The sequence below is a fragment of the Euprymna scolopes genome, chromosome 6, assembly GCF_053919585.1.
Source record: "Euprymna scolopes isolate OS-2025 chromosome 6, ASM5391958v1, whole genome shotgun sequence".
Lineage (NCBI taxonomy): Eukaryota > Metazoa > Mollusca > Cephalopoda > Sepiida > Sepiolidae > Euprymna > Euprymna scolopes.
The window spans coordinates 37,397,236-37,421,085 of NC_136487.1; the positions used below are offsets into that span (position 1 = coordinate 37,397,236).

Consider the following 23,850-nt stretch of genomic DNA (forward strand, 5'->3'; position numbering starts at 1 on the left):
CGTTAAGCAGAATGTCAAAAGTCCATACTCCATTATAATGGTCCTCTTCTATTCCGGTTATGTCCCCAAACTTAAGTAAGAAAGCAGCTAGGTATTCCCCGGGGACAGCACCAGGAACTTCAAAAATTGACACTGTAGTTCTTCGCCTTCCTAAGTATTCCATCCTCAGAACGTACTCATTGGTAATGATTTCTTTTTTTGTCATCGCTATGCATTCGTCTTCCGTCTTAAAAAGAGCTGCCCATGTGTTGTATCCTTTACATTTTGTAATTCGCTCAGCTCTTAAACCTGCTGATGCAATTAATTTGGTGACAACATCTTTCGTTGATCTTATTAATTTTTTTGTTTTGCGGTCTATTACAAATAGAGAAATAGTCCTCTTAGCAAACTCCTGTAACCGCGGTTGTTCCAACTTTATACCAGTTTCTGTCATAAATTCAACACATTTCTTTGCGTCTTCGACAAATTTTACCATGTCAATTTTTACTTTTGGTGGTTTTGTCCATCCACCTGATGCCTCATCTTCCTTCACCTCAACCGTTGGCACACAGCTGGCAGATGCCATGGCCGGCGTATAACAAGAGGAGAGAAAGATAACAGTCCAAAAAAAAAAAAAAAAATTAAAAAAAAAAGAGTCCGGTAATTGAAAAAGTGGTGCCGGGGGAAGAAGAAGATAAGCAATAACAAATTTAACAAGGTGATAACAAAATATTAACAATATAACGCGCAGAATAACAATATACGAACCAACAAATTTTTAACCATGTAACTCGAACGATGAAGACGTAGTCAGACGAAGAGTAAAGTTACTTCTCATGAAAGAGGAGAACTATTTATGGCACAATGGGAGATTCCATTGTGCACACATGGGCCAGTCTATTCCTTGGATTGTGATTGGCTGAATCACCTGATTGGATATGCTTGTACATAAATACAAGCCCTCAGTCCAGCTCAATCTGATGTCTGTCTTGTGCATGAGCTGAACCCTTGGTAAGTGTTGCTGCTATTATTGTTGTTGTTGTTGTGTGTTATTGATTAACACAGTTCTTTTGATTATTCTACATCTCCCCTCCCCCCCCCCCCACGAGTAGGCTGGGTTGTGTGAGAGGTGTATCTCTCTTTTAGGCCTAGTTTGTTGTGTGGTAGTAACCTAGAAAGAGCTCGGGGAATCCTTGATCGAAAGCGTGGGGATATATGTGTGGTTTGTTGTTGGGGTTTGGTTGCTGTGTATGTGCTATTACAGGGAGATAGTGGGATATGCAAGAATGTAGTATCGCTTGAGGGAATTGTTGGTCCTAGTGCTGCACTTGGTATTGGGGTTGATGTAGGCTTAAGTTTGCATTTTCTGAGGAAACGGCGGTTCCTAAGTGTGATCCTTCTGGATCCGTTAACCCTGATTCGGTATTGTCGATCTGGTAGGGAACTGATGATTTTGCCCGTTGTGTTCTATCTGCGATTGACTGGATCTTGGATGGCTACAGTGTCACCAGCTTGTAATGGTGGAAGGTTGTGGGTATATTTATTGTATCTTTCCACTATTTTTGCATTGCGGTGGTGGAGCATTTCCTCGCGATGTTGTGCCGCTGACACCCATTCAGGATGAGGCTTGTAGAGGATTGGCTGTGATGGGATGGAGTCACGTAGTCGACGGTGAAGTAATAATTGGGCTGGTGATAGGCCAATGCTTTGGATTGGGGTATTCCGATACTGCAAGATGGCCCGGGCAACACTGTCATTGTCCAAGGAACCGTGGGGGCCTGTGTTTCCTTTCACAATCCTCTTTGCAGTTTTTACTGCGAGCTCTGCCCTGCCATTGGATTGGGGATATGCAACAGAAGATAATCTGTGCCTAACACACCATGTTTTCAGGAATTCTTGGAACGTGCTGGAAGTGAAAGGTGGGCCGCCATCGGTGCTGAGTTCTTCTGGGGCACCATATGTTTGGAACAGTTGTCGGCATATGGACATCAATTTGGTTGTAGTAGTGTGACCTGATTCTAGGCGGTATAAAATTAGCCAACCAGTTAGCCTATCTGCGCAGGCAAGGTATGTGTGATCTCCAATATAAAATATATCCATGACGATTTGTTGGAATGGCCACTCTGGGGATTGTGTTAGAATGATAGGTTCCCTTGGTTGACTAGGTGCGATGGTTGAGCATACCATGCAATTCGCTCTAATACTGCGGATTGATGCATCCATCCCTGGCCAGTACACCGATTCGTTGGCACGTGCTTTCATGCCGACTACTCCTTGGTGTGCAGAATGCAGGCAGTGTAGGACCTTTTTTCGTTGTGTTTTGGGGATGACGATCCTTCGATCCAACAATACTAGACCATTGTCAGTGCTAAGGCGGTGCCTCACCTCCCAATACTCACGGATTTCGGGCGCAGTGAGATTACGTGTTTTTGGGAAGCCTTGCTGTATTGTGTCTATTAATTTGTTATATTGTTGATCGCCACGAACTGCAGAACGAATTAGGTCTGGTGATATCATGGCTATATTACTGCTGTCTGCAAATGTTGCTATTAAGGCTGTTGACTCTGTTATGTTGCTTATGTTGTTCGACTCCAGTATATCCATTTGAGAGGGTTTTGTTGGAAATACATCGAGGAGGGCTTGCACCATCGCCACTGGATGGCGGGAAACTGCATCAGGGCCTCTGTGCCACTTCCCGGGGCAATGCTGTATGGTAAATCTGTATCTCAGGGTCTTTTCCTTTAGTCTAAAGAGCCGGGGGTTTTGGATCTTGCTCAGATCACGATCGCCAAATATCCCCTTCAGCGGTTCATGGTCTGTGACCACTATGATGTTTGGAGAACCCATGACAAACATACGGCATTTCTCCAATGCCCATGCTATTGCTGCTGCCTCACCCTCTATTAGTGCGTATCTGCGCTCAGCATCCGTGCAAAATCTGCTGCCGGCATATATCAGATGCCAACCTTCGGAACAGCAGATTGGGGCTTTTTCCATTGTACATTGGCAATGTTTTTGTAGGAGTAGGAAGCCCATTCCTTCTTTGCTCCAATCTGGAGCAAGGCAGGTTGCTCTGTCTTTGTCAAATGTTGCTACCCCCTTCTGGACTAGGTGAATTATAACTCGCTTGGAATCTTTGAATGCGTCTTCAAGGTTTTGATTCCAAGCAAATTTGGAGTTTTGTTTGACAAGGTCCTGAAAAAGCACCATAACTGGACCCAGTGAATATGCCCAGGCTACTTGGTTGACAAGCCCAAACCATGATCTGGCATCAGTAATTGTCCTTGGGACTGGAAAATCCTGTATCGCTTGTATCATGGACTCAGAAGGGGTCACTCCTGAAGAAGTTATCTGGAGGCCTCCAAATTGTACGACATCCTGACAGAATTGGAATTTGTCGGTGTTGAGCACAATTCCATTCTTAGCACATTGGAGCAGAAAATCGAAGGTATGATAAAAGGCTCCCTCAATGCTAGAGTCATATAGCAGGGTATCGTCTACTATCTTCACCTTGCGTGGGATATCTTTTATTATTTCATCGTATCTGCGAGTGTAAGCATCCCCAGATGCGACATATCCTTGAGGCATCCTAAGATACATGTATCTTCCCCACTCAGTTATGAAGGTGGTTAATGGTTGAGATTCTTTGTCTAAGAGAATCGAGTGGTATCCATCAACAGCGTCTAGGACTGTTTTCTTTGTTCTAGGTGGCACTTGCAGTGCCAACTGGAATGGCGACCCAGTATGGTGGGTTTCTCGCTTACATTGAGAGTTAAGGTGTTGGTAATCTATTGTTCTCCTTGGATTACCATTCTTTTTGGCAGTTATTACCATAGTACTGCACCAATCAGTAGGCATACCCACGGGTACTGGAGCTATGATACTTTTTTCTACATCCTTCCAAAGGGCTTGTCTTACTGGTTCCTTGAAGTGGAAGGGTACAGGAATTGGGTTATGCCTGGCTTTAGGGATTGCTCCCTCTTTGAGGTGAATGTGGGCAGCTGGGCCGGACATGGCTGGAAATATCCCATCTTTGTTGAATGTCGTTTTGACAAACTTTTCTAGGAGCCAGCTCTTAAGTTTGCCTATGTTATCTTCTGTTGCAGGAAAAGGGAGGTTTTTGGGGCGATTTGGCAATTGATCTACACACTTTTTAGACTCGGTGTCTACCTCTTCATGTACGTCTGCTAAAGGGTTTGGAAAATGTTTGTGCAATATTCCCACATCGATGCAGGCTGCTCTGCTGAGATAAAGCCGTTGTATGCCCTTGCATATGTAGAGGGCTTGTTTAGTTGTTTTCTCTCTGACCACAAACTCAACTGGTAGCCAACCCTGACACATGAGTGTGAAACCTCCAACTGTTCGTATGATCTTTCTTGATTGGATAAGACTAATCTCTGTGAGGCCCATTTTGATTAAATGCTTTGGTCCCCCAAGACAAATGGCGGCACCACTGTCGGGAAAAACCTTTAGCGTTGTACTACAACTCCTAGGGATATTGACAGCTCGTCTGGGATCTGGTTTTGGTGAGAATGGGATTACTGATGCATTTATTTCAGTTAACAGATCACCTTCTGTAGTCATAATGGTGCCCCTCATTTGATCGAATGTGATATGGGCCATGAGTGTATTCATGGGAGCTTCTTGGTCTTCAAAACTCTTTATCACTGCTGGGCGATATTTCTTTGCCCGGCACACTGCTGAGAAATGGTTAAGTTTCCCACAAGTGTTGCACATTTGATTCCATGCCGGACATGTTAAATGGCGCGCACTTGTCCTTGGAGTACCGTGTTGGTGACTACCACAGCCTATGCAGGTTTGACGGGGTTCTTTATCAGCAATGTTATCGTTGTGAGTAGCAGTAGAGCTAGTGCGAATATTGCCTCTGCTAGTCCGTACAGCACTGTGTTTTTTTTTTTGCGATACATTAACATCCGGACTGTAGCTATGTCTGAGGTATCAGTCATTGCGGTTTGGTCCCGTAGTGCAGACTCAAATGCTTCAGCATGACAAATATTTTGGTTGAGAGTTTTTAGCAACCCGGCTTTTGCCAGTAGATCGGTCTGAAGCGTATCATTCGATATCCCTTTGATAAATTGGTCCTTGATGTAAATGTCGGACAGGTTGTGATCGCAGTTGGGGCATGAAAAATTACAGTCTATGGCCGTGGACCTAAGACGAACAAGGTATTGTTGGATGGGTTCATCTTCATGCTGTGATATAGCTGCAAATGTAATCCGATGGACCATGGGATTTGATTTCTGAGTTACCAATGCTTCTGTCATCTTTAGCAGCTTGTCTGGGTTGGTGGTGAAGAACTTAGGGTACGTATTTATGATTGCGTTTTGAACGGATTCATCAGCGCAACTGTATAACTGGGTATTGGCCTGAGAAGTTGGCATGTCCGTTATTCTGGTGAATACTTCCCAGTCAATCCGAAATTTTCTGAATTGTTGAGGGGTCATTTCGAGATGAAGTTGGGGAGGCCTGGCAGCTGGTGCCTTAGCATAGGTGGTCTGGGTAGCGGGTTCCTTGGCTTGTCGAAGGATAGACAGAGCTTCTCCCATTGTTGTGATTCCCAATTCTCTTAGCATGGCTCGATCCATTACTTGAAGGTTTTCTTTCCTCAGTTTTTCCTTCACAAAAGTTGCAGCGTAGCTCTTGGCGGAATCGGCAGCAATGCCCGCTTTGAGGAAATAGTCTTCCCAATCTTCTGTCTCGAATCCTGTTCGTAGCGCCATGTTGAATTGTGTAGTGGACTTTCGGTCAGCGTTCAAGTTGTGGATAACTTGACAAAGACTAAAGTTACTTCTCATGAAAGAGGAGAACTATTTATGGCACAATGGGAGATTCCATTGTGCACACATGGGCCAGTCTATTCCTTGGATTGTGATTGGCTGAATCACCTGATTGGATATGCTTGTACATAAATACAAGCCCTCAGTCCAGCTCAATCTGATGTCTATCTTGTGCATGAGCTGAACCCTTGGTAAGTGTTGCTGCTATTATTGTTGTTGTTGTTGTGTGTTATTGACTAACACAGTTCTTTTGATTATTCTACATGTCACCGTGACTCAATGGGTAACGTGGTACGGTTTTTTTTCACACATTAATTTCCAACTCAAGGGTACGGGTTCGATTCTCATACTTACCTACCAAAACATTTATTTTATTATTTAACCCCCCCCCCCGAAGTTTTGATTTACCTCAAGACACCCGGGCATCGCCGGGTACCCCCCGCTAGTCTAATATATAAAAGCAGAAATGTGTGTGTGTGTGTGTATGTGTGTTTGTATGTCCGCTAAAAACTTTCTACAGACAGAACAAAAATTAACAAACTTGGTATTCTATTACAGCTCCACCCTCCGGACGACAAATAGCGAAATTTGGGCCCAAAAGGACCACTAGGTGGGTCAGCTAACCGATTTTCCCCAGGGAGGGGGGGGGGGGCTAAAAAAGTGACATTTTAACGTTAAACATTACGTATTTTTAAATCGATTTATAAGTACCTAAAAAAACGGGCCCCAACTCTACCACATAAAGTGTACACGTTTTTGGGGGGGGTCACCCTGTATTCAAAAACCGCTGAGTCATGTCACGTGATCTTGACGCCAGCAAGCTGTAATGGCGGTCTGTATATAAAAACATTGCATTAGTTGTTATCGGTAAAAAATGCAACAATCATACAAATTAAACTATAAACTTATACGTTATGAAAACGCTACCAAAGTTATTAGCAGGTTAAAAATAGCAAAATCCGAGACTTCAACCAAAAATATTAAGCAGAAAATGATAAGTAAATAAAAAATTACGTTTAAAAGTATTTAGCATGAGGCGATCGATGCCTGTTTTTACAACAATAAAACAAAACAAATATTTATATTAGTTACACTATGACCTGATTCTATTTAGAGGGAGGAAGGTGGGAGTCATAATATGAGTTAATCAGCGTTTGTTTACTTACACATTTTAATATAATACGAAATGAGAGTTAATGGATTTGGTGACATTCCAGGCATAAATCCTCCTTATTTTCAAGTAACGTTTGTTTTTCTCTACAGCTTGAGATCCCAGGTATGACCTCCTCCTTATTTTCTTAGTGGGGGAGGAGGCGAAAGATGAAACCGCTTTAATTCTAAGAACAGATACTACACTTTGATCTAAGCCAAAAGATCAAGTAAAAAAAAGATGCATATTATATATTTTTCGTATATTAAATTAAGACAAGATGTCATATTCCAAACATCACAGCTGGGATTGGATAAAATTCATGGAATTTTTCCTAGCAGAACACTCGGCGTCGCCTGGGATTGGAAAAAAATTGGTTGATATAATTAGCCGATGTAGGTGGAAATACATTGAATATTTCCTAGCAGAATGCCCAGCGTTGCCTGGAATTGGATAAGATGTACTAACAGAATACCCGGCGTAGCCCGGGATTGGATAAAATTGGTGTATATGTACTAGCAAAATAATCAGCGTCACCAGGGATGGTATGACATAGCACTAGCATGAAATATATACTAGCTGATTACTTGGCATGGCCTGGGATTGGATAAAATTCATTAAAATTTTTCCTAGCAGAACACTCAGCGTTGCCTGGGATTGGAAAAAATTGGTTGATATATGTACTAGCCAAATGCCCAGCGTCGCCTGGAATGGATTACATAGGTGGATATGTGTACTAGTAAAATACCCAGCATAGCCAACGATTGGATGAAGTAGGTGTATATGCACTAGCAGAACAGCCGGCTTTGCCCGGGATTGTATGACATAGGTGGATGTGTACTAGCAGAATACCATGCGTCGCGTGGGATTTTATGATATAGGTTAAGTATAGGTCCGATTCGACAATTTTGAAGGTGGTTGTGCAGCATAGGTCCGATTTGACAATTGTGACAGTGCTTGTGCAGTATAGGTCCGATTTGAAAGATTGTGATGGTGCTTGTGCATTATAGGTCCGATTTGACAATTTTTAAGGTGCTTGTGCATTATAGGCCGATTTGAAAATTTTGGAGGTGCTTGCACAGTATAGGTCCCATTTGACACTTTTGAAGTTGCTTGTGCAGTATAGGTCCGATTTGACAATTTTGAGAGTACTTGTGCAGTATAGGTCCGATTTGAAAAATTTTGAAGGTGCTTGTGCAGTATATCTCCAATTTGAAAAGTTTTAACGTGCTTGTGCAGTATATAACTATTTAGCAGATATATAACCTCTACAAACTAACCCAATAACATTAACTAACCACCCGGGGTCGCAGAAATACCTGGATTAGAACCCAGGCGTGGAGCAAACCCTCTCAGTGGTGACGGACCCAGGAGATCTTTCCAGATCATCCGTCTAGGAGAAGGAAAACTCTGAAACTAATCCAAAGAGGAGGGAGGCCTCTTCAGTCTTGGATGACAACCTTCCTAGAGCTGGTGACTCAAACAAATTACCGGTTTGCAAACCTAAATTGCTTAAGGAGTAGATAGGTCCTGCCTATCGCCCGGCTTCCATACTCCTTCTTTGCCTATTAGTCAGGCGCAGAGATACTATAACAGTGATTCGACAGAAACACCCATTGGTAGATCTTGTTTCTTGTCTAGGGCAATGACGCCGTTTGCCCCACTCCCGACACACCCCACCTCTAAAGCTGGGCACTTGAGAATGCTTGAGTACCATATATGCCTGAGCAATTAGATTGGGTTGACCTTCCTCTGATGGGTTGAGGGTATCGGATTGACAGTTACTGGCTGCTGTTTCCGACTGGTAGTACAGGAGCCCTAACTCTTTGGTAGCGCTTAGAGCGGCTGCTCCATCAACAGTTGTATAATATCGGGATGTTTGCAGTGCCATGGCGCGCATGGAAAGGGACCCTGCACTCATCCCCGGTGGGCTTTCCTGAGGCCACAGTCCTAGTTGATGGAGGGTCAGCTGATGGTCTACTTGTGATGCATGTGTGATATTCTGCATAACCTCCTGTTCGGCTTCCCCTAACCTAACTGAAACTTGTTAAAAAATGATGACAATACAATCTAGAAATAAGCTTAAACCAGGCTTAGGGTCAAACAAATCCAATTGCCTCCTCCCTTGAGGCTTGCAGTCACAAATATCCGTGGGCTTAGAACTAATTTAGCTGATGTTGAAGCATTTCTCCTAACAAATACCCCGGATATCTTAGCACTAAGTGAGACTAACCTACACTCCTCCATCCCCTCTAACTACTTTAACATGCCTGGATATCTCCCACTCTGCCGTAAGGACTCTAACAGACATATGCACGGACTTGGAGTTTACATTCGTAATACCCTTCCCTTGACTAGAGAAACAAACCTAGAAACGGATGATCAAGCCTTTATGTGCTTTAGACTAATCATGCAACACAACATTAGCTACTTTTACTTTCTCTACCGCTCTCCCTCGACCCAAGACTGCACCATAATAAACAAAGTATCTGACAGCATAGACATAGCACTCTCCTTCGACACTAGCGCCCAAGTACATGTATTTGGTGACTTTAATGTCCATCACAAAAACTGGCTTGGATTCTCTACTTACACAGATGCAGCAGGCAGCGCAACTCATAGCTTCTCTGTATCTCACTCCCTATCGCAAATACTTACTTTTCCAACCCGTTACCCTGATCAGGAAGAACAACACGCATCACTATTAGATCTGTTTTTGACCACAGTTCCTGATGACTGTGTAATGAAAGCCGACAGCCCACTTGGGAACGCTGATCATGCGGTGATAATGGTTGAAATCGCCTTAAACTCTAGACTCAAAACTGAAGAGCCAGTGCTCAAAACAACGAGATATTATAAAAAGGCTGACTGGGAAGCCATCAGAGATCTTATCAGAGACGCCCCATGGGGAAATATTTTTTCTCTTCCTGCTGAACAGTGTGCAACCGAGACCACTGAATGGTTCAAAACTGCAATCGAAGCGCATGTTCCCATGCGGAAATTCTATAGCAAGCCCCACTCTCCCCAATGGTTTACTTCGACTTGTGCAACTGCCATTGCTCAAAGGCAGCATGCATTCCGCAGGTTTAACCGACATAAGTCCAGTTCAAACAGACAGAAGTACATAGAAACTAGAAGTAACGTTAAGAAAGAAATAGTGACAGCTAAGAGGGAATTTACGGAAACCACTAAAACACGCATCGAAGCACAAAAACTAGGAACTCGTGACTTCTGGAAAATCTACAACAGTGTAGTAAATAATGGGCAATCAACAATTCCCTCACTAACCAACAATCACGAGGTTCTTTGCTCAGCAACCAAGAAGGCTAACATGCTTGCCAGTCGGTTTGCCTCAAACTCCACACTGGACCCTCTAAACCACCCCCTACCTCAATTTCCTATGCAGACAGACGCCACGCTTGACGATCTAATAATCACCCCTGCTCAGGTGCATGCTATCATAAAAAACCTTGACACTTCAAAAGCATGTGGACCCGACCTAATCCCAGCTGTACTATTAAAAAAGTGCTCAGCCGAAGTAGCTCTAGTTCTCTCCAAACTCTACAACAAATGCCTTAATGAATCTTGCTTTTCGGGCTGTTGGAAAACTGCTTGTGTGGTACCAGTATTCAAGAATTCTGGCGAAAGAACTGACCCATTAAACAGATGCTAAACTTCTGACCGACCAACAATATGGATTTAGACAAGCCCGTTCCACGGCAGACATCCTCACTGTAATCTCTGAACGCATATACCATTCACTGAACAAAGTGTGAGAGGGCAGAGCGGTAGCTCTAGATATATCAAAGGCTTTTGACAGGGTATGGCATGAGGGTCTCCTCAGGAAGATTAGATCATACGGTATCACTGGTAGAATACTTAACATAATTAAATCCTTCTTAGATAAGAGAAAAATCCAGGTTGTCCTCGACGGTCGTACATCTAAACAATATGATATAAATGCGGGAGTTCCCCAGGGATCTATCCTTGGACCTCTGCTGTTCCTGATATTCATAAATGACCTCCCTGACAAAATTGCCTCTGAGATGGGTATATATGCTGATGACACCACACTCTATAGCAGGCACGACAGGAAAACAAATGAACATATATCTAAAGTAATGGCAGAAACACTAGAGGATGACCTCCAATCAGTAGTGGAATGGGGACAAAAATGGATGGTCACGTTCAATGCCGCCAAGACAAAACTGGTCTCATTCAATAATTACAAGAAACCTTCTCTACCACCTATAGCAATGGCCAACGACTCTTTATCTGAGAGTACGTCTCTCAAGCTCCTTGGCCTAACGTTCACAGGAAACATGAGCTGGAACAATTACATCGAGAGCATTGCCAGGGCTGCTGCGAGGAAGGTGGGCTCTCTCTACCATGCTAGAAAACTTCTAGCACCCGAAAGTATCCTGTACTTCTACAAGGCCACTATTCGCCCATGTATGGAGTATTGCTGTCATATTTGGGCCGGTGCATCGGCTACTAGTCTCTCGCTCCTTGACAGGGTTCAAAAGAGAGTCGCAAATCTGATAGGCCCTAAACTGGCATCTAAGCTTCAGCCTCTGTCCGATCGTCGAAACGTTGCATCCCTCTGCCTGTTCTACAAGTATTATGATGGTGAATGCTCTGATGAACTGCAAGCACTTGTGCCCCCACGACATAAACACCCTCGACAGACCCGGCAAGCTGCAAAATCCCACCCCCACACTGTAGAGATCCCTAGATGTAAAAGATCTTTCTACTCCAGTAGTTTCTTCCCCAGAACTGCTAGACTTTGAAATTCCATTCCAGGTCACTGCTTCCCCAACTGTACTGACATGCATAAGTTCAAGTGCAACGTTAACCAACATCTCGCTGCCCAAATCCCTACATAGTATCCCAGTAGACGTTTCCCTGATAGTAGCCCCCTACACCAAAGTGGCAATGTGCCTCGTTTAGGGTGAAAATGTAATAAAAAAAAAAAAAAAAAGAAAAAAAAAGGTCTGATTTGAAAAATTTTAAAGGTGCTTGTGCCGTATGTCGGATTTGCAAAATTTTGAAGGTGCTTGTGCAGTATAGGTCCGATTTGACACTTTTGATGGTGCTTGTGCGGTATAGGTCCGATTTGACAATTTTTAAGGTGCTTGTGCAGTATCGGTCCGATTTGAAAAATTTTAAGGTGCTTGTGCAGTATAGGTCAAATTTGCAAAATTTTGAAGGTGCTTGTGCAGTATAGGTCCGATTTGACAATTTTGAAGGTCATTATGCAGTATAGGTCCTATTTAACAATTTTGAAGGTCATTGTACAGCATAGGTCCGATTTGATAATTTTGAAGGGGCATGTGAAGTATAGGTTCGATTTGATAATTCTGAAGGCGCTTGTGCAGTATAGGTCCAATTTTCCAATTTTGAAGGTGCTTGTGCAGTATAGGTCCGATTTGACAATTGTGAAGGTGCTTGTGCATTATAGGTTCGATTTGATAATTTTGAAGTAGCTTGTGCAGTATTGGTCCGATTTGAAAAATTTTGAAGGTGCTTGTGCAGTAAAGGTCCAATTTGAAATTTTTTTAAAGTGATTGTGCAGTATAGGTCCGATTTCAAAAATTTTAAAGGCGTTTGAGCAGTATAGGTCGGATTTGCAAAAGTTTGAAGGTGCTTGTGTAGTATAGGTCTGATTTGAAAAATTTTGAAGATGCTTCTGTTTGAAAGTGCTTGTGCAGTATAAGTCCGATTTGACGACTTTGAAGGTTTGTGCAGTATGGGTCGGACCTGACAATTTTGAAGGTGCTTCTGCAGTACAGGTCCAATTTGACAATTTTGAAGATGGGTTACTACTTGGGAATACCAAATGCTTCATGTAGATCACCAAAGTAAAGCAACATTGTTTTGGTTATTATCAAATGGGTGACTACTTGGAATACCAAATCCTATATGTAGATCACCAAAGTTAAGCAACATTGTCTTGGTCATTATCAGATGGGTAACTACTTGGGAATACAAAATGCTTTATGTAGCTCACCAAAGTTAAGAAACATTGTCTTGGTCATTATCAGATGGATGACTATTTGGGAATACCAAATGGCTTGTATAGATCTCTAAAGTTAAGTAACATTGTCTTGGTCATTAGCAAATGGGTGACTACTTGAAAATAGAAAATGCTTTATGTAGATAACAAAAGTAAAGCAACATTGTCTTGGTCATTATCAGGTGGGTGATATTTGGAAATACCAAATGCTTTATGTAGTTCATCAAAGTTCAGCAACATTGTCTTTGTCATTATCAGATGGGTGACTACTTGGGAATACCAAATGCTTTTCGTAGATCACTAAAGTTAAGCAACATTGTCTTGGTCATTATCGGATGGGTGACTACTGGGTAATACAAAATGCTTTATGTAGATAACCAAAGTTAAGCAACAATGAGGTTGGTCATTCTAAGATGGGTGACTACTTGGGATTACCAAATGATTTATGCAGATCACTAAAGTTAAGCAACATAGAGTCTGGCTATTATCAGATGGGTGACTACTTGGGAATACAAAATGCTTTATGTAGCTCACCAATGTTAACCAACAATGAGGTTGGTCATTCTATGATGGGTGATGACTTGGCATTACCATATGATTTATGCAGATCACTAAAGTTAAGCAACATGGAGTCTGGCTATTATCAGATGGGTGACTACTTAGGAATACAAAATGCTTTATGTATATCACCAAAGTTAAGCAACATGTAGCCTGGTCATTATCAGATGGGTTACTACTTGGAAATACCCAATGCTGTATGTAGATCAACAAAGTTAAGCAATATGGAGTCTGGTCATAATCAGATGGGTGACTACTTGGGATTACAAAATGCTTTATGTAGATCGATGTAGCAAAGCTATTAATTTAGTAAGAGGAAGGGGATTATGTGGGTTAAATCATGAAAAATGATGATCAAAATTATTAACATATCCAAGAATTATGAAAAGTGATGAAATAAATGTTTTTTTGATTTGTGTGTTATAATGAAACAAACAGCCCAGATAAAGTCTCAAATTTATTATTTTAGAAAGAGGGGGTGTATTATGTGGGTTAAATCATAAAAAATGATTGTGCAAATTAGTAACATATCCAAGAATTACGAAAAATTATGAAATTTGTGTTATTTGATTAGTGTGTTCGTAATGAAATAGACAGCTCAGATTATATATCAAAGTTATTATTTTAGTAAGAGCGGGGCTATACTTTGGGTTAAATCAAGAAAAATTATTGTTGAAATTAGTAACATATCCAAGAATTATGAAAAATGATGAAATGTTACTTATTTGATTGGTATTTGTAATGAAAGAACCAGCCAGACAATGTCCCAAGGTTGATATTTTAGTAAGAGAGGCGCGATTATGTTGGTTAAATCATTAAAAATGATTGTCGAAATTAGCAACATATCCAAGAATTATGAAAAATGATGAAATGTGATTTATTTTATTGGTGTGTTTGTAATAAAACAAACAGCCCAGACAATGTATGAAAGTTATTACTTTAGTACGAGGGTGGATAATGTGAATTCAATTGTGAAAATAATTGTCAAAATTAGTAACATATCCAAGAATTATGAAAAATGATTACATGTGAAATGTATCAAAGTTATTATTTTAGTAATAGTGGAAAGACATGTGGGTTTAATTATGAAAAATGATTGTGGAAATTTGTAACATATCCAAGAATTATGGGATTCAATGACATACGTCCACATATATACTTACAGATTACCCAGAATCCTCCAGAATTGAATGAGATACATGCAAATATATGCAAGCAGAATACACGGGCGCCTGGGATCCAATGAGATAGATGCAAATATATATTAGCAGAATACCTGGCGTTGCCTTGGATTGAATTAGATTGATTGAAATATATACTTACAGAATACCTTGCGTCTCCCAGGACTTCATTGGATTTATTGAGATATATACTAGAACATTCGACGTTGCCCGGGATCGAATGAAATAGGTTAGAATATACTTTAGCAAAATACCTGGCGTTGCTTGGGATTGGATGAGATAGGTGGAAATATATATTAGAAGAATACCCTGCATCGCCCCGTATTGAATGAGATTGGTGGAAATATATAGGATTTAATAATGCAGGTGCAGATAAATACTAACAGAATACTTGGCATCGCCTGGGATTAAATGATATAGGTACAAATACAGAATAGACGAATACTTGGCGTCACCCGTGATTGTATTAGATAGCTGCACTTATACAAAAGCAGAATATCCTGCATTACTCAAGCTTGCATGAGATATGTAAAATAATTTATTTACAATATCCCTGGCGTCGCCCGGGATTGAAGGAGATGGGGGTAAATATATATTAGCAGAATAATCAGCATCGCCCTGGATTAAATGAGGGTGGTGAAATATAAAGTTTGTACCGGAAATGGCTTAAACAATTTTCTATCTCAAAATTACTTCATTTGTGAAGTCGCTTCCAGATATGGCTTAAACAGTTAATGACCTCACAATTAGATTATGCATACATATTGTTGGTTTTCTATGAAAGTTTCCTAGGCCAGTTTCTATAGGAGGTGATCTATATTTGTTAAAATGTTTTATGTATTCATCCGGGAATGATGTGATGATTGTAGTAGTGCGTAGAAAAAAGCATGATTATGTTAATTTTAAACGTGCTCTTGAGTTTTCTTTTGGGGGTTAAGTTGGAGAAAGTAGTGTCCGTTTTGGGGTAAAAAAAAGTTTGTGAAATTGTTTAATATATCTATTTAAATTACCCGTCTTAGTGTGGGTAAAATCATTTTAAATATGTGTTGTATATTATCCATCCCCGCAAAGGAAACATTATTTCATATATATGGTATAAATTACTTATCCTAGATAAGGTACAATTATTTGATACGTGTAATACCCGTCCTAGGGTAGGTAAAATATTCATTTGCTCGAAAAGCTAATGATACATAGACATTAAAAATTCTTCTATCCGAAGAATAACAAATATGTTCAAAATCAACTTCATTTTTCTCATTCCCGCTAGTCTATCTATATATATATAAAAGCGAAAATGTATGTATGTATGTATGTATGTAGATGTGTATGTTTGGATGTCTGCTAAAAAATTTTGACAGACGCGACGAAAATTCACAAACTCAGTATCACATCGAAACTCCATCCTTTGTTCGAAAAATATCGAAAAATTGGCCAAAAACGTTAACTTTTTCACCCCGAAATCGACAATTTTCGATGGGGGGGGGTCAACAAAAACGGTCCTCTCGTGACAATGACCGATTCTACGCATGCGTCAGATGACGTCGTGACCTGATTTACTTTAAATACTTGAAAAACCGAAAAAATTTCATGTACATCGCGTTAGCTCCGTTGGTTAAGGTCTTGGTTCATTATCTAAATGTTTTGGGTTCGAATCGTGGTGTGAGATCTTTTTTTTTTTTGATTTTTGAAATTTAAATATTGAACCAGTGTTATTTAAGCCATTTTTCCTGTAATGTTCGTTTTTCTGCTTTTTTTTTTTTTTTTTTTACTTCGCTTATTCTTAGCGACACCCCAAAACACCCGGGTACCCACCGATTTTTTAAAATTTTAATATCGAAACAGGCTTATTTAAGCCATTTTTCACGTGTTTGTTTTCTATTTTCATCGTTTGTTTGCCTTACGTTAGTTTTTTGTGTTTTTTTTATTGTTTGATCACCGCATAGCGGGGAAAACAGAAACTGGCTTCCACAACTTGACAATGTCGCACCTGCTAATTTCGGTTTATAAACGTCAACTTAACACACTTATCAATTCATCTGTTCCCGTGGTCGAGATGGTTAGGTCGCAGAGTTTTTTTTCCATTTCCTTTCCACCTCCGTGTCAAACGTTTGGGGTTCAAGCCTACCTTTATACTAAAACTATTTATTTTTTTCTTTTACACCTTTTTAAACAACCGGCCAACGTTTTTTTTTAGCAGGGTTATTTTAATCTTATCCCCCCCCACCACCAACACACACCTCCAAACACCCGGGAAACACCGGGTACCCCCGCTAGTATATATATATAAAAGCGAAAATGTATGTATGTATGTGTGTGTGTTTGTATGTCTGCTAAAAACTTTCGACAGACAAAACAAAAATTCACAAATTTGGTCTCATATGAAAGCCCCATTCTTCGCCCGACAAATATCGAAAAATTGGCCAAAAATGTGAATTTTTTCACCCTGAAATCAGCACTTTTCTACAGGGGGGGTCAGTAAAAACCGTCCTCCCATGACAAATTCGCTTCTACACATGCGTCATACGACGTCGTAACCTGATTTACTTTAAATATTTGAAAAAGCGACAGAGTTTCGGCCACGTCGTCTTAGCTCAGTTGTTTAGACCGCGGTCTCATTAGCTAAATGTTCTGGGTTCGTGATGTGAGATGTCTTCTTTTTTTTTTTTTTTGATTTTTTAAATTTTGATATTGAAGCAGGGTTATTTAAGCAATTTTTCACGTTCTATGTTTTTTGTTTTTATTTTTCAGCTTTTTTAAAGAAGTTTTAACGTTCGTTTTTCTGGGGGGGTTGCATCACATTCGCGTTTTCTTTTGTTTTTATTTTTCGATTTTTACATTTAACATCGTTCGTTTGCCTTACGTTAGTTTTTTTTGTGTTTTTTTCGATTTTTTTTATACTTCGCTTATTCTTATGTTTTGATTATCCCCCTCCCCGCCCGAGCACATACACCTCTAAACACCCGGAAGACATTTTTCACGTGTTTTTTTCTTGGGGGGGGGGGTATTTTTCAGATTTTTAAAAGAAGTTTTAACGTTCGTTTTTCTGTTTTCTTTTTCCATCACATTCGCGTTTTCTTTTTTTGTTTTCCCGATTTTTACATTTAACATCGTTCTTTTGCCTTACGTTAGTTTTTTGGGGTGTTTTTTTTTTCGATTTTTTTAAAAGTTTTAACATTTTAATATTTAATATTTAAAAATATTTACTTCGCTTATTCTTATGTTTGATTACCCACCCCGCCCGAGCACACACACCTCTAAACACCCGGGCAACGCCGGGCATCCACCGCTAATACCTTATAAATTCCACAATTTTTCACTTTTTTAAACCTTTTTCTTGTTAATATCATCCAATAGAGACTTATGTATCAGATAATTAAAAAAGAAATATTTTTAAAATCATTTTTTATAACTTTTCACGGCTTGTCCAGTTTTCTATTATAACGTTGTAGTAAATTAAACACGAACTTAAGGTCCACCCGCACTCTAAAATAACCGGACGTAACTCAGCGTAGTTAACCCACCACCCTCTCAAATTTTACATTAATACAAGGTATAATTGAAAAATATATTTTTAATCGGCTTTCTTGGAAGAAATTCCTCGAATTTAAAAGTATATTTAGAACATTTAAATTAAAAAAAATATATAGATAAATTCCAATATTTTTTAATTGGTTTTCTTTGAAGAAATATTGGAATTATCTATATTTTTAAAAAATTTTAAATGTTCTATTTACTTTTAAATTCGAGGAATTTCTTCCAAGAAAGCCGATTAAAAATATATTTTTCAATTAAACCTTGTATTAATGTAAAATTTGGGAGGGTGAGGGTTAACTACGCTGAGTTACGTCCGGTTATTTTAGAGTGCGGGTGGACCTTAAGTTAGTGTTTAATTTACTACAACGTTATAATAGGAAACTGAACAAGTCGTGAAAAGTCAAAAAATGATTTTAAAAAGTTTTTTTTAATTATCTGATACATAAGTCTCTATTGGATGATATTAACAAGAAAAAAGTTTTTAAAAAGTTAAAATTGTGGAATTTATAACGTAAGGCTTGAGGCTCAGATTTCCAACGTCCGCCGTTTTTTTTTATCTTCAAATATTTATTCATGGAATGTAATTGTTTTGTAGAGAAAACTGTTTTTGTGATCGCGATACATGATTGAGTTTTGCAAAGGGAAAGGGAGAAATAGCATTAATATTTGGTCCGACACCTTGATCGGAGCGCACTATATCTAGTAGCCTGTTCGGGTTTGTATTACTGTACTCATAGATTCGAAAAAGTTGTCAAAAAACAAATACATAACAAATAAATGTTATCAAAGGCAAGATAAGTTACTTTTCTACCTAACTGGATATATTTTTTGTGTTTTTATTCAGTGTAACATGTTTATTCAGCTCGAAAAACATGCAGTGTTTACCGATGTATTGGAAAATTCAAAATGGCGGCCGACTCTCTCGGAGAGGGGAAGTTTCGGAAAAGGTATTATAAATAATAAACTAGACAAAATACTGTTAGAAATTCGCTCAATATATGTTACCGTGACATAAGTTGACATATATTCGGTTGTTTTTTAATAGTATTTTGTCTAGTTTATTATTTATAACATCTTTTCCCAAACTAACCGTGTTAAACAGACAGTCGGGCGCCATTTTGAATTTTCCAATACATCGGTAAACACTGCATGTTTTTCGAGCTGAATAAACATGTTACATTGAATAAAAACACAAAAAATATATCCAGTTAGGTAGGAAAGTAACTTATCTTGCCTTTGATAACATTTATTTGTTATATATTTGTTTTTTGACAACTTTTTCGAATCTCTGTGTACAGTAATACAAACCCGACTTTTCAAACAAACAAATGGGCTGAACAAAAAGTGGGGGGAGGCTTTGCTATGTCAATATAAATCGAATCCTATGGTTACAGCTTGTGTTCATGCAGTATCACATCAGCAACGTGGGAATCGAATAAACCAATCAACCAACTGTCGTCAATTTCGCATGCATGAAGATCTGAATGTAACCCACAACGCTATATATATATATATATATATATATATATATATATATATATATATATATATATATATATATATATATATATATACACACACACACACCTTGTCACAGACTGAATTTTTAAATGCCCCAGTTCCATAAGATATAAAAAGTGGACGTGACAAAACGGACATCTAATTATTTTGCCATGTAGAAAATATATTGAGACCGTTGACGAAATATTAAATATCAGCTGGGAATATTATTTCAGCCTTTTTCAAATGTCAATGTGCATGCGTACTAGTTTGGCATTCTTTGTTATCTTTTAAACGTTTCACCTGTTTTGTTTGAAGCTTTTTTTCCGGTAAAACTTGTGGATTTTCATTACACATATCATAGCTACAGATAACAGATTACTACCTCGCAAAGGTAAGTTTTGGAGTGTGTGTGTGTGTGTATATGTATGTATGTATGTATGTATGTATGTATAATTTTGAGTTTTTAAAAATTATAAACGCGGTTTTCATCTATATTTTTATGCTTATTTGCTAGGTAAATGTCTAAACATTGTTGTAAAAATAAACTTTATTCAATTTTATTCTTTAGAAAAAATAAGTCATGAGTACGCAAAAAAAAAAAAAAACAATTTTATCAAACAAGTCACTTTCGTTTAAGACAAAAAAAAAAAAAAAAAAGAAGCCATTTTGATACCCGGTGTATAATTTTGTTTTGTTTTTTTAATTATAAACGCGGTTTTCATATATATTTTATGCTTATTCGCTAGGTAAATGTCTAAACATTCTTGTAAAAATAAACTTTATTCAATTTTATTCTTTAGAAAAAAATAATTCATGAGTACGCCACACAGACATTTACCAAAAAAAAATAGTTTTGTTTTACAATTGAAAACATTTACTTCAACTCCGTTATTTGATTTTAAAAACAATAAGCGTGGTTTTTAATATATAATTTTATGTTTATTCGCGAGATAAAAATGTAAAAATAAGTTTTTTGTTTCTGTAGAAAGTTGTTTTTTATGACGGAATGAAATTTGGCGCGTGGCGTATTTTTTGGCGGGCTCGCGTCCTGGCGTGCCAAAAAAGAATTACTCAAGTTTTGGTCATGTTGACTCGTTACGCCCGAAACCAATGGATCATGTGACTTGCGTTTATGTGAAAATCGAATTGCAGAACTGAATAAAACTGAAATGAAATAGATATCCTACTAGTAAGCTCGAAACTTATCCGAATGTCCCTGCTAGATCAGAAAGAAAGATGCGACTACTTTTTTTCTTTTTAATAAATTACATTTAATTTAAAATTCTCGTATGAAAAAAAGTGCACGGATCTCTTATTTAAATGGAGGTATACGCCTTTTTTTAAATGGTTCCATTCTTTTATTTTCATTTTTACTTTTTTATAAATAGTTGATATAAAAAGTAGTGACGTCAAGCATTTCTTCAATAAAAATTACAATTTCTTTGCAACTATCGTTGTATTTGCATTCTTTCTTTCTTTCTTTTTTTTTACATTTTAATCCCAAACAAGGCACATTGCCATTTTGTTGTAGGAGCTACTATTAGGGACATAGGCATCAAGGGAAGCAAGATGTCAGTTCACGTTGCACTTTGGTAAAAGATGTTATAAATAATAAACTAGACAAAATACTATTAAAAACAACCGAATATATGTGGTAATCGTGAAGAAAGAGAGAGCCTGTTTCCTCCGTTTGACTATAGGTGGCGTTAATGTCTGTCCACCCAGTTACGGAAGCACAAAATGTATATAATGGCACCGTTGAAATAAAAATAAATGTTTAATTTTAAACATGTTTTTTTTTTGTTTGTTTGTTTTTCGCAAACATATTTAAGTTTGTTTTTGTTTTTTTTTTCAAACATATTTACGTTTGTTTTTTTGTTGTTGTTGTTTTTGCAAACATATTTAAGTTTTATTTTTCCAAACATTTACGTTTTGTTGCTAGTTTATTTTCAAACATTTACGTTTTTTTTTGTTTTTACGTTTTTTTTTGTTGTTTTTTTTGCAGGCATAAACTAAATATTTTTGAAATATTTTTCTTTTAGAAAAGTTTGCTTATGCACTTATTGTACCGCGCTATTTTTTATTTTTTTATTTTTTATAGTAGTTTCAAGTAATATTCAGGTTTTACAATATCCCTTTTCAAATATATATATAAATACTCGCGGAAAAAGTAAAATAAGTCCAGAAAAATTAAGAAAAAAGAGGGGGGGTCAATAAAAAAAAGATAAAAGAAAAAACGTTGACTTTTTTATTATAAGAACGTAAAAAATACTCGCGGAAAAACGGTTGTACCCATAAATATGTTTAAAAGAAAAATATAGCAAAAATATTTAATTTATGCTTGCAAAAAAAAAAAAAATATATTAAAATTAAAACAAAAATAACGTAAATGTTTGAAAATAAACCAGCAACAAAACGTAAATGTTTGGAAAAATAAAACTTAAATATGTTTGCGAAAACAAAACAAAATAAAACTTAAATATGTTTGCAAAAAAAAAAAAAAAAAAAAAAAAAAAACATGTTTAAAATTAAAACATTTATTTTTATTTCAACGGTGCCATTATATACATTTTGTGCTTCCGTAACTGGGTGGACAGACATTAACGCCACCTATAGGCAAACGGAGGAAACAGGCTCTCTCTTTCTTCATGATTACCATATATGTCAACTTATGTCACGGTAACATATATTGAGCGAATTTCTAACAGTATTTTGTCTAGTTTATTATTTATAATACCTTTTCCGAAACTTCCCCTCTCCGAAAGAGAGTCGGCCGCCATTTTGAATTTTCCAATACATCGGTAAACACTCCATGTTTTTCGAGCTGAATGTTACACTGAATAAAAACACAAAAAATATATCCAGTTAGGTAGAAAAGTAACTTATCTTGCCTTTGATAACATTTATTTGTTATGTATTTGTTTTTTGACAACTTCTGCATGTCAGTACAGTTGGGGAAGCAGGAAACCAGAAGGGAATTCCAAAGTCTAGCTGTTCTGGGGAAGAAACTACTGGAGTATAAGGCTTTCTTACATCTAGGGATCTCTACTGTGAAGGGGTGGGATTTAGCTGCTTGTCGGGTTTGTCAGGGGTATTTACGTCGAAGGGGCACAAGTGCTTCACAGAGCATTCACCGTTAAAGTACTTGTAGAACAGGCAGAGGGATGCAACATTTCGTCGATGGGACAGAGGCTGATGTTTAGATGACAGTTCAGGACCTATCAGATTGGCGACTCTCTTTTGAACCTTATCTAGGAGCGAGAGACTAGTGGCAGATGCACCATCCCAAATATGACAACAATACTCCATACATGGGCGAATGGTGGCCTTATAGAGGTATAGGATTTTTGTAATTGTAAAGACTACATTTAATAGTCGCGACTTCCTTTTCTTTTCTTTGTTTTTAATTTAATGTATTATTACTACAGCCTTGGTCTTTTCATTAAGGTCGATAAACATCCGTTTGCCATGATCATCATTCGTTGTTGCTCGAGCGGTTTCCATTAAAAATTAGTTAAAATAAGTCGTTTCAAAATTACATTTTTCGATCACTTTTGCGTCACACTATGAAGATTATAAAAAAAGATATTAAATTATTGAATATATAAATTAATTTCATAAAAAAATATATTATAACATAAATATATTATAATCCTGTATATAATATTTTGATTGCATAAATTCCCCTCTACACCAAATTGACGTAGGTTTTCAATAACTGATGCCACATACAAATTTATCATGTCTAAACCTTTAAGCCACGTCTTATGTAACTTTACTACGTCGTTTTATACACATTTATTCGTTATAGTTAAATCCTATATTTTATCCTCACAATCACCACATCTACAGAAGAAGTTCCTATATTTCTCTCTGATTCTCAAGTCTTACCACCGCTACCACTATACACCATGTACTATTCTTCATTTGTCTTCGTATTTTGTTCGTATTTCACAGCTCTATGACATATATAGACTAAACATAACCCCCTCTTCTCCCGTTACATAATTACTAATGCCTCTCTAGACATTGTCTGCTCATATTTTTAAACTAACATTTCCTAATATCTTCGAAACTACGCGTTGGTAGTAATTGTAAACGTTATTTTCGTTTGCAGCGCCACCAAAA

At 38.0% G+C, this 23,850-nt stretch overlaps 1 protein-coding gene across 2 annotated transcripts in view; it reads left to right on the plus strand.

Moving 5' to 3' along the window:
* The window catches only part of LOC145277611 (uncharacterized), a 161,410-nt gene that overhangs the window by 37,777 nt on the left and 99,783 nt on the right, over positions 1 to 23,850 (plus strand). The window contains exon 1 of one of the 2 annotated variants that reach the window (XM_080129140.1): positions 19,815 to 20,113. The exons of the other annotated variant lie outside the window; for it this stretch is intronic. The gene's annotated coding sequence lies outside the window, so the exon portion shown is untranslated. Of the gene's footprint in view, positions 1 to 19,814; positions 20,114 to 23,850 lie in introns of those variants that run through there. 2 annotated transcript variants of the gene reach the window in all.